Raw genomic sequence first — 11,458 nt, forward strand, 5'->3', positions numbered from 1 at the left:
GTGTGTGTGTGTGTGTGTGTGTGTGTGTGTGTGTGTGTGTGGCCTAGCATTACTATACTTGTGGGGACCTCAATCTGTTTACATAGTCACGTGTGGGGACTCGCCTCCCTTATGGGGACAAATTGGAGGTCCCCATGAGGGGAATCATTATTTTTAGGGTGAAGACTTGGTTAGGTTTAGGGTTAGGGTTAGGGTAAGGTTAAGGGTAAGGGTTAGAGTTAGGCATGTGTTGGTTATGGTTAAGGTTAGGATAAGTCTCCAGGAAATGCATGTAAGTCAATGTAATGTCCCCTGAAGTGATGTATACATGGTATGTGTGTGTATGCAGGTGTGCGTGTGCGTGTGCGTGTGTGTGTTAGTGGGTGGATCTGTGGGGTTGGAGTTTGTTCTGCATCCAGGCACAGTCAGGGACACACACACACACTCATCTGTACAGAGGTAACACAGAGCCTTCAGCAGCTCAGGTGAGTAATCATTTGCTTTTCAAAACAGTTGTTAAATTAAATGTGCATGTCATAAAAATAATTCTGTTGTGTGCATGTGTGTCCGCTATAAACTGTTACTAATCATAGGACCAAGTTCCTCACAAGTACAATCTAAATCTGTGTTTTGCAGGTGTTAGTTGATGTCTATCTACCATGTCTACATTTATCTGTTCTTAACCAAGTTGCGCCATTATTCACTGAGGCAAATTGCAAACGAGGTTCGATGTTGTAAAGGTACTGTATGTTATAGGACAGACAGTTTTCTGTTCTCACCAGTCTTGGTAATTGAAATCTAATAACAGTAATGCGCTTTACAGGTAGTATTGTTATGTGGAAAAATCATTGCGTATCATTACTTCATTATTAGTCAGGCGTCACCAAAGCCTTTCTTCATTGCACCATCTATAACCTCTATCAAACTGTGCAAGGTTCAAGGTTAATGAAAGCGGAAGCTGTTTCATATGTGTTCATATATTAATGAGTAACATCCTAGTATGCCCATAAGCTCAGTGGTGCATTGAATAGGCCCAGACACATAATAGATGAAAGCACCGAAGTCCACAATTCACAGCGGCGCACTTAAACAAAATGGAGACAGGAATGGAATTGTTAGTCTGTTAATCTGTGTAAGTTAATGATTATAGGTCAGGAGATGTAGATCAGACGAGACGCTTGTGTGTGTCTTTGTGTTTGTAAAGGATGCAGATAGAAAGGGATGGGGGAAGAGGATCAATATTGCTATTAGCCTCTTAAGTTAAAGTTTCAGTGGAGAGCAGGGATATCATTTTGCTCCTAAATCTGTAGTAGAGGTACGCAGAGAGGCAATTTGTTCGGACATATAGAGTTTCCAAGCTGTCAACTCCATCTCATCTAAAGTGAAAAAGCCAATTTAAAACAGCCTCTAAAAGTCTTTAATTAAAATGGAGTGACTAATGAAACCAAATCCATACTAATCTTCCTCCCTGCAACAACAGTTTTCAGATAGCAGACCTCATCGTGAATACTTGTATGGCTAGTTTCCTAAAACAAATGTTCCTGGTTAAGTTATTAAATACTGATGTGGACGCATCGCCAGCTGCAGGCTGCTGCAATCACCAGCCTTTTGTTAACTGTTTGCATTATGTCTCTCCAGTTTTGTCAACTGAATACACAAACAGACCAGCCATCATGTCTTCCAAAGGTAAGTTACACAGCTCCTGAACTGCTGATTATCCACAACCAGGAGTGTGTAAGAGAGCCACTTTAATATGACACCATTTCAGTGACACAATCTTTTCAAGATCACAGCCAGTCTGATTCTGAGTCAGTGTAAATCATACACCTGGGCAAAGAAAAGGTTGACTTATTAACTGCTAACAGTGCCTGGAGCATGCTGGGCTGGGCATTAATGAATAACAATATCATAACATGATGAGTTAGAAGACAATCTATAATGTGGAAGGCAATGGATGAAGGCAGCCCTGTAGAGGGAGCAAAATACGTTACAATGTTGGGTATTGATTACTTATCATGTCATTATTAATTATTATTTGTGGGAACATTTGTAGTTTTGAATCTGATTTCCAGCTTCTATGTCAAACGGAAAATAGCATGCTGTCTGTGAAAAACACATACAGGGAATGGACCAATGCTGCTTATGAACTATTTTCTCAATTTTCACAGTTAGAAAGCAAGTCCTTCAGGCAATAGTTTCTACATCGGTACAGGTTGCTTTAATATGACTTTGTCAGTAGTTTCAATGAAAGTGCAAAATAAATAGAACACCTTATATTTGCTGCAGAAGTTATGTTGATGTGGAGTAACTGTGTGTTTCTATTTGGTTTATACCCATGTCCATTCTCTACTTATCTGCAGATGCCGACATTGACCTTGATGCAGACTTTGTATACGGTAAGTAACTAGAACTTTGAAAGTGTATCTGCACAGATGTTGTTTAAATATTTTACCTCTGACTGTCTGAAAAAGACAATGTGGAAAGCATGCACAGGTTATAAGGAGAGTTTCAGCAAGCACATGTGGATGTTAGATGGGCAAATAAAATAAGAGACAAAGTGGAGGGATATATCGGAAGCTAGTTTGTGAGACTCATGTTCTGATGACATTGTTTTTATTTTTTATTTGTAGACTACTATACACTACGTGTCGCGGGTCTTGCCTTTGCAGGAATCATTGTGTTCCTTTCCATCATCCTGTTGGCAGGTAAGTCAACAGCAATACATCCTATGTGATATTGTGTGTGTGTTTTAGTGCGAGTCTGATGGAGGGGGTGCAAGCAGACAAAACAGCATGAAACAGAAGACGCTCTAAGGTTTATGTGTTTGTGAATGGGATTGGGATTTAATCATACAGCATGTTGCTGAACAGAGTAGTTAAATGCAAACAAAAGTTTTTCTTTACCCATTTCTTCTTGAATAGTTGGGGTTGAAATGTATCGCTTGCTCCCATACTAAAGCTCTGTTTCAATCAGCGTTGTCTTTAGAGCAGCTTTGAAAGAAAAGCACAGTACTTATTGACTTTAGTAATAACTAACCACTCAATCTATTTCTTTAAAGGCAACAAGATCGTCAACTGTGGCAAATCCAAGGTAAGAGGGCCATGTTAGAGAGCTACATTTAAAAGCTTTATAATGACATCTGCTGGTCATACAAATATGTATATACACTTTTACTTTTTTAAAGGTCAAAGTTTTAACTTCTGCATACTTCAGGTTAAATGTGACATACTTTTCTTAAATGCTGACCTTAACATATGATTCATTTAAATATTAATATGTAAGCAAACCTCCAGAAAGCAATGACAAACTGTTGTTTTATCACCTCCAGCCAAGACCGGCGGAAGAGGCCTAAACTGAAGAGAACAGGCCAGGACCCCAGGAGAGTGCTACAATGTGCTACAATGCTGTTATTTCTGTAAGAATGTGAGGATTTTGTACTAATAAACTGTGCGTAACCTTACTGTGTTTATGTTTCATTTGACATTGCTGCTGCACTAGACCATTTGGATATTAAATTAGGTTACATTTGTCATTCAACAACAAAATGTCAGTTGCAACTTTAATCATACAATACCAAAATATAAAATAACAATAATTTTATAAAAGTACTAGAAATATATGTTATAGCCTAAACTAACACTATAGTATATGCTTAATGTACAATTATTTTCATTTAGAAAAAAGATTAAATAAAAATAAAAAGGGAATTAAAAATACTATTAAGATATCACCAAAACAAATAAAAATACCAACATGCTGTGCTTCAAATCACGTGATAAACTGTCAAATCAAACAAGCGCTCCTGCCTGAAAAGGACACACCCCAGGTGAGATCACCTTTATGAGAGTTCCTCCTTCCGGTTTGCTCCTCTTTTAATTTGTTTTACTTTAGCCACGTGTGTTGTTCTGTGAGTCGACTACCTCATTTGTTATTCATGTTAATAATTGTGTAGTTTATTTGCTTAGCTATACAGCACAAATGAATATCAAAATGTCCACCAACAAATCAAGGGAAATAAAAGTGCTCTTGAAATCATGCCTGGTCTTGTATCTCACTCTCAAGTGGTAGTTATACGTTCACCATTAGAAGTGGTTTAGGTGTTATTTCGTTTTTATCCATTCTTCCCTCTAAAAAGGACAGAAGCCCAATGAAAAGCGGATGCTAATGTATGGTTCATTGGACCTGTGATAACCAAGACGAGCACAAGGTGGCGTCATGGGACCAGCATGACTACAGGAAGAACTACAACTCCCCTCGCCAGCCGACAAGAAGAGTGGAAGCTGCTGACAAAAGCGAGGGAAATGTGCCCATATCGCTCACTGTGGGAAAGAACAAGTAGGTGGACCAAAAATAGCGTTGCTCGTCAAAGTTTTGAAGGATAGTCACGGATATTCCCACGAGCTATAAATTAGACAATATTCTGATAAATACTAATGTTAATAGTGAAGACAGCGATTAAATAAAAAAAGAGCGGCACAAATAACTGCAACAGCAAACAGAAAAAAAAACGGGCCAAACCCTGAAACTTGAAGAAGACCACCCTCAGTGGCATTAGCAGTTTTACAATTTTAAAGCTGCAGAAAGGTCCTTCATTAAGTTACATTCACTGATCCTGACGACTTTAAACAGGACGTCCCGTTCTGCAGCCAAAGCCGAGCACTGGCATCACAGGCCTCTGTTTTTTCATCCTGCAGCACAGCTGACAAAGCGCATTAATCATACCGCCAGAAAACTGCGCATGATTAATTATCCCTCCCTGAATAAATAAGTCGTTACAGGCAGAGACAGGAGCTGTCAACTGGGTGAGTCCCAAGGACCCCCTGCTCTCTCTCCGTCTCTATTTGTAGGTGAAAAAATGGAGGCCCGAGCTGTAAAAGTTAACACAGCCTGCAGCCCAGCGGTGGAGCAGGCAGTTTTACCGGTTGGGTCCCTCAGGGCTCAGGTCAGCTGCTTTCCATAAGGGCTTCAGTTGAGGTAAGCATGAGAAGCAATTTATCACACTTCACCCAAGCTGATAACATCACAGCACCAAGAGGAGTTTTGGAGAACAACACAGAAACAAATGCACAGTATGCAGGACAGGTGTGAGAGGGCTGATCAGTTACTGTTCCCATAAGCATTTAGAGTGGCTGCTGTTATTTGCTGAGACTCATGGAACATTTCATCCACTCTACACAGCTGTAGAGTGGATGAAATGTGGTTTCCTTGCCTGGGTGGAGGTTTTTTTTAAGGGCAAGATGTTGACAAAGTAGTATACACACTTCATGACAAGTGACTTACTCCAAAATTGTTCTGCTCTGATCCTTACTTTGTTACTTCCACTTTTTGTGTTGGTACAGTGTGGCTGCATTTAAAATGTAATTTAAGTTTTTAATTATGCACCTGTAGATTGTGGTCAGTTAAAATGTCATCTATGGTTTATTTTTTTCAATTTGGAACGTTAGTTTTAACGAACACTCCTCAAATAGGAGTTTTGTGTAGTCATTGTGGTTTATTAGCCAAGGACTGACACGGATTGACTTTAGTTGTCTAGTACGAGGGATACTCAAAATAAACTGCATTGTAGGCCTAGTTATAATAATAATAATAATAATAATAATTCCTTACATTTATTATAGCGCTTTTCCAGATGCTCAAAGCGCTTTTACAAATACACATTACACATAATCATACAACTGTGGACAATACCCACAGGACCAAGTTCAGGTGAAGTGTCTTGCCCAAGGACACAATGGCTTTACAGACGTAGCAGCGGCAGGTTTCACCCCTTGATCTGATGATCATTGCACAGTAATGAAGGAACATATCAGTAAAATCAACATTGTTGCTTATTGATTTGTTTTTAGTTTTGCAGAGAGGAAGCTACATCATCATGATTTGGCTGCAGAGGCTGAGTGATAAATGCTATTATGATCAGTTCATTGTTTTCCTTTGGATTTTTATAAGAAAAATAGAAAGTAAGACCAGGGTTGTCTTCAAATAAATTCAAATGAATGTGGGTGTTGTTCCTTCTAAACTTGCCTTGGTCACCGTATGGTCCATCAAATCAGTTGTCATAATCACCATGCTGTCAAATCACAATGTAACTGGTGGTGATGAGCCTTTGAAGATCAGTTTTATATGATCACATGCAGTTTATCTCTAAGAATGTCATTGTTTTTGAGCGTTTAGTGTGTGTGTCTCTCTGTGTGTTTGTATTATTACTGTGGACCTCCATGTGAAACAAGTTGACAAATAAGACAAGTTCAGGAGTGTTAAAGCGTGGGAAAGTGATAAGATCAAAGCACACAGGGTCAAGGTGGAAAGTGCCTTCGGCTAAGATCTACAACGTCTTTTCGCACCTGCCAACTATTTTCTTTCTGTCTGTCTCTCTAACGCATTGGTTTATTGTTGACTCAATGTGATGTAACAGACCAGAACTGTAAAGTTTTTACTCTAAACAGTAGTTTATTTATGTTTGTGATGATGTATGGCAGTTAGTATGCAAAGTACTTTCTACATTCCTTTGAATGACCAGATACAATCTTTCAGAAACACACTTTATTTTTGCCTTTGCGGTTAGTGGAGGAATACACCTGTCATATCTGTGATTCTTTTAAGAAGGTTTCATAAATAGGACTCTGTTGGTTTGGCAAGGATAACTCAATGATTGTTATAACTGACATTAATCTAGCTTTAATGTTTTTTTTTCTTAAAGGTCACCTATTATGCAAAATCCACTTTTTCATGTCTTTTGTACATAAACATGTGTCCGCTAAAGAGATTCTGAAAGTTTCAGGAAAAAAGATTCGCTCACTTTTTGTCCTGATCCATTTATATCAAAACCTGTCTGAAAATGAGCTGATCAGATTTTGGCCACTTTATGATGTCATAACGATTTTTTGGCTTGTGTAACCATTAGCTAATAACCAACCAAGGTAATACCCCCCCCCCCCCTTATCACCTGAATCTCCTCCTAGAGCACCATTGTGTTCTTTTTAACCAAATATCTCTCAGAGGGGCGTGGGGGGTAGCTCCTTATTTTCATCTAAAGTAACAGACAGAGAATCAGCACTTTTGAAACAGGGCTGAAACAGAAGGGATTATGGGATACTACAATGATCTGTTTGGTATTTAGAGCCAAACACTTCAGAGATATCTGATACCTATAATATATTGATGAATGACAGTATAATAGGGGACCTTTAAAACAAATGACTTTTTTTTCTTCTTGGAAGGGGAGATACTTGATTAACAGGCCAGATGCTGGGCATTATTGATCTATGTATCCACACCTTGAACTGTTGCATAGGTTAGTTTGCACCACAAAAACATAGCTAAGATCACCTAAATAGCAGTGTATGATCGTCTAATGATAACATCTTTAATTGTGACCACTGGGTGTCACTAGATATCTCTGATCAATATCTCTGTACAAGCTACAACCACATTCATCTGACTCGGTCTTTAATATATTCAAATTCAAATGTTCATCCTTTACTGAGCTGTTCAAATTTCATTCTCTTCGTTATGCTTTAGGAAGACAGTCAAAGTCGAAAGGTGTGTTTGTGTGTCACCCACTGCGGAGCGAGATCTGTGGGTCTCTAGGTTGGTCCCACAGAGGACGCCTCTAGCGGCAGCCATCTTGGAAGTGGTGGTATTGCCCTGGCACGGTGTGTTTTTTGTCTGCTGGTGTTCTGTCTGCCTCAGAATCGTTTCCCTGTCGCTTTTTCCACCTCATCGTCTTTCTTCCCCATCTCTCTTGCCTCCCTCCTCAGCCATTCAAATAGTCTAATTTGCAAATGTGAAAAAACAAGTGGGGAGGAATAAAGAGAGAAATGGAGAGATGAACCTCCAGCTGAAGAAGGTGCCCCCCTACACACACAAACCACCTCCGCCCCTCACCCCATCCTCTCGTTATCCTCCCCAGCTCATTTGAATAAATTAACACCCCTTGATGTCTCATGTGCACGTGCATGTACTCTTATGCAAAAACACACATACGCAAGCACGTACACACTCAAGCAAATACACACTCCCAAATGCATGTGCATGCAAACCCGACTGTAGGGAAGGAGAGCCGCCAGAATGATATGCCCTGCTCTTTGCCGCCATGTAAACATGCACACACTCTCTAATGTGCTCATATGTGCTCATACACTCTCACACATCTGCCACAACAATCATGCATGCTTAGTTTAAAGACAAACACAGTCCATTGGTAGGTGCCTTCCTGTTAATGTACTGCGGCAGGGTGGTGTGTGTGATTCATATTAGCCTAATGCAGTGGCTCGTTCATTCACGGCGGTACGCAGATCTAGCTTAGCGGCCCAATGAGAAACAGGAGTTCTGCAGCACATTGCTTGGACCATGTTAGGGACTAGCACTTAACACAAACTGCAGTTTTGTGTTTTCTAACTGTTTCTTTCACACAATAAGTGCTCAATTGTTGTCATCATCATCCTGTGTTTTGCCTCTTTTAGCTCCTGTTACCAGAATCCTACAGCATTGCCCGTATTCCTGCACTTTCCCCCCCATCCTCATTTGATCCCTTTGACCTTGTACAGAGCTGAGCACTAGTACCATGTGCCCTCTTTCTCCCCTAATTCTGACCTTGCTATGGTTTCCCTGGGCTGCAGAGCTTTGCATTAATACTGGATACATTAGCACTAATATGATCCTAGCATGTAGTCGGGCCTGAGGGGAAGCTTTGATTGTCTGAGCATTAACATCCACATTAACTTATCCGCCTCATCACTCTCCCTGTTTGCCCCCCCCCCACCCCTCCCTCTTCTTTCTGTTTCTCTGCTGCCTGGCTCACCCCGATTCTTCCTCAGTCAACAAACTCTCACTCCCCTTATTTCCTATCTCCTTCCCTATCTCCAGGCAACGACGGAGCAGAGTGATGGAGATGAGTCACATGGTGCTGTTTTTTAGTGGCGTGGTGGCAGCCTGTCCTGGGTCCTTTCCTCAGTGACAGTCGCTCGAGCTGTCTGGGAGCTTCTTGCCTTTTCCCTGGCCTGGCTGGCCCAGCTCAGCCTGTCAGCCTCCATGATGATCACTGGCTGACAGTACAACCTGCTTGGTGCTGTCAGGCCGACTCACATCGGCCTCTTAAGCAGCTCGCCACACTGCCTTTTGAAGTCCTGACCGAGTCCTTCATGTGTTAGTAGGGCTGCAGGGTGGAGCCTGTGTGTATGACGAGTTTGGTTTGAGTGTCAAGGTGTTGGGTGCTGTTACATGACTTTGGGAGGGGAGAAATACCCAATGCTGTGACAGATTATTTGTTTCACTCGGCATACACTACAGGCTGCACTTGTAAACCTGGATATGGTTACTGACTGGGGGATGTGCATAAAGCTGTGTTCATTTATAAAAAATATTTTGGAGTACACATGCGGATGTAGAAAATGTGTAATGGAAGTGCTCATGCACACTCACTCTATACTTGTCCCTTTCGCCGGGCTGTGTTTGTGGGTCTGTTTGAAAGAGAGCCAGACATAAGAGGGTGCGTGGGTGTGTGTGTTTCCACCTGTTACATAATAAGAGAGTGGAGGCACAGTGTGCTCCCTTGCCTGCCACACTACAGCGGCTCTTCAGTGGGAGTGAGAGAGGCCACAGCTTGCCTCAGCTCCATTCCACAACCAGGACTGCGTTTGGTTACGACACTCAAAACGCCACATTACAACACTGAGAGACACAGAAAGAGTGATGTTGGAGGTTATGTCAATTAGAAGGTGTCTGATGTTGGAGAAGTAGTGTGACTGAGTGGACAACGAGTAGAGTTTGGACTAAAATGGATGAACAACAATCCGCTGAACTTTAGGGTTAATGGTATTGTCTGTTGATTATTCAGGAGTTGAACTGAATGAAAGTAGAGAGGAAAGTATTTAAAGAAGCAGTTTTGAAACCGTGCAGTGTATTATTCTCTGAGGCCATGTGGGTCTGTTGATTGTTTTTTCTTTTGTTATTGATTTAAAGTGAAATATGACTGCAAAATTATGGAAAAGTTTGTAGATCAGCCAGCACAGTGTTACTGATACTGCACCACATGGGGCTTTCACTCCCACTTGGGCTGCTGATACTAACATGCATAGTTAAGATTATAATTAAGTATTTTGAATAGTTAAAACATACACTATTTACATACTAGAAAACCATCAAACTGAAGTCAGATTTAGATTGGATCTTGGTAAGGTACTACATCTGCTGTGTGAACACAAATTAATGCAAATCAGGCTTGTGTGACTGCACACATGCAGGATGTCCTTCGATTCACCCCTGTTGTCTTATTTAAGTAGTTAGCAATAATTAAACTCACATTGTTCTCAAATATCATAATGCATCTGGCAATATTTGTCATAGATTTTTAATATAACTTAATGGCTAAGAATCAGAATCAAGTTTAGAATCAAGTTTATTGCCAGGCAAGTTTACACACAAATAATCTGGTGGTGCAAATAAAAAAAATCTAAGAAAATACGTTTAGATGCTCTTCTCTTGTAAAAGAGCACAATATACAACACAAAACAGAGATAACAACACTGAGGAAGCCATCTTCAAATCCATCTTCAAAGCCATCTTCCTTCCTTAAGATAAAAGCACAATACGTTTTGTTCAGAGATTCACAATTCTCAAGTCTGTAACCAACAAAGATGACACAGCGCCCCTGTTTGAGTTCAAGTGTGTGTCAAAGTGTGAGTGTCACCGATAACATTTTATTAATTGATTGGCCATATTGATTACAGTATGCACCCTTTCATTAAGACTGGTTGCAGTTAGTGCTTTAATTTTCAAACGTTTCAGTCTGCTTTGAAAAAAAGTGATGTGAGTTGGTTGTGACACTCAGCGCTGCGCACATTCCCCCTCTCCCCTTGAATGAAACAGAGGCTGCAGCTCTCCTGCGCTCCCTCTCCTCCTCACCTGGACTTCGCACACCTCACTCCCGTCTTCTTTCTAACATTACAATGGCCCTTTCTATTGGTTTTACTTTTACTCTGTTTGCTCTCCACTGCAGCAATGACAACTGATTTATGCAAATTATTGAGATGATTTGCATGGGAAATACACGAAGGCATTTCCCCCAAACGGCTGTTTTTACTTATTCTTCTCATAAACAACATTGAAATGACTTGTCTGGAAGCATATTTTAAACTTTGCTTTTGGGATTCCACCAAGATTTTGGAGAAAAGTGCGTTTAATCCAGAAGTTTTCGTCTGTTCCCCCATTCGTGCGTAAATCTCATCTCTCCATCGCGGCTCATCATTAGGATACCGGGGGTGGGGCGACAGCAGCCTGTCCCGGTAAGGGGAGGAGAGAACAGGGAGGAGAGGCGGTACTTTCTCCGCGGCTCGTTTCTCGGCGCCGGAGAGTGTGGGACCAGGGCTGGAGAGACCGCCGGGGAGCATCAGCAGAACCAGTCCAGCACGGAGCCTTGCCTGGACGACCCCTGCGCCGTGCACTCTTCTCGGGGGACTGCACAACATTCCTGTGAAATATA

The sequence above is a fragment of the Gymnodraco acuticeps genome, unplaced genomic scaffold, assembly GCF_902827175.1.
Source record: "Gymnodraco acuticeps unplaced genomic scaffold, fGymAcu1.1, whole genome shotgun sequence".
Lineage (NCBI taxonomy): Eukaryota > Metazoa > Chordata > Actinopteri > Perciformes > Bathydraconidae > Gymnodraco > Gymnodraco acuticeps.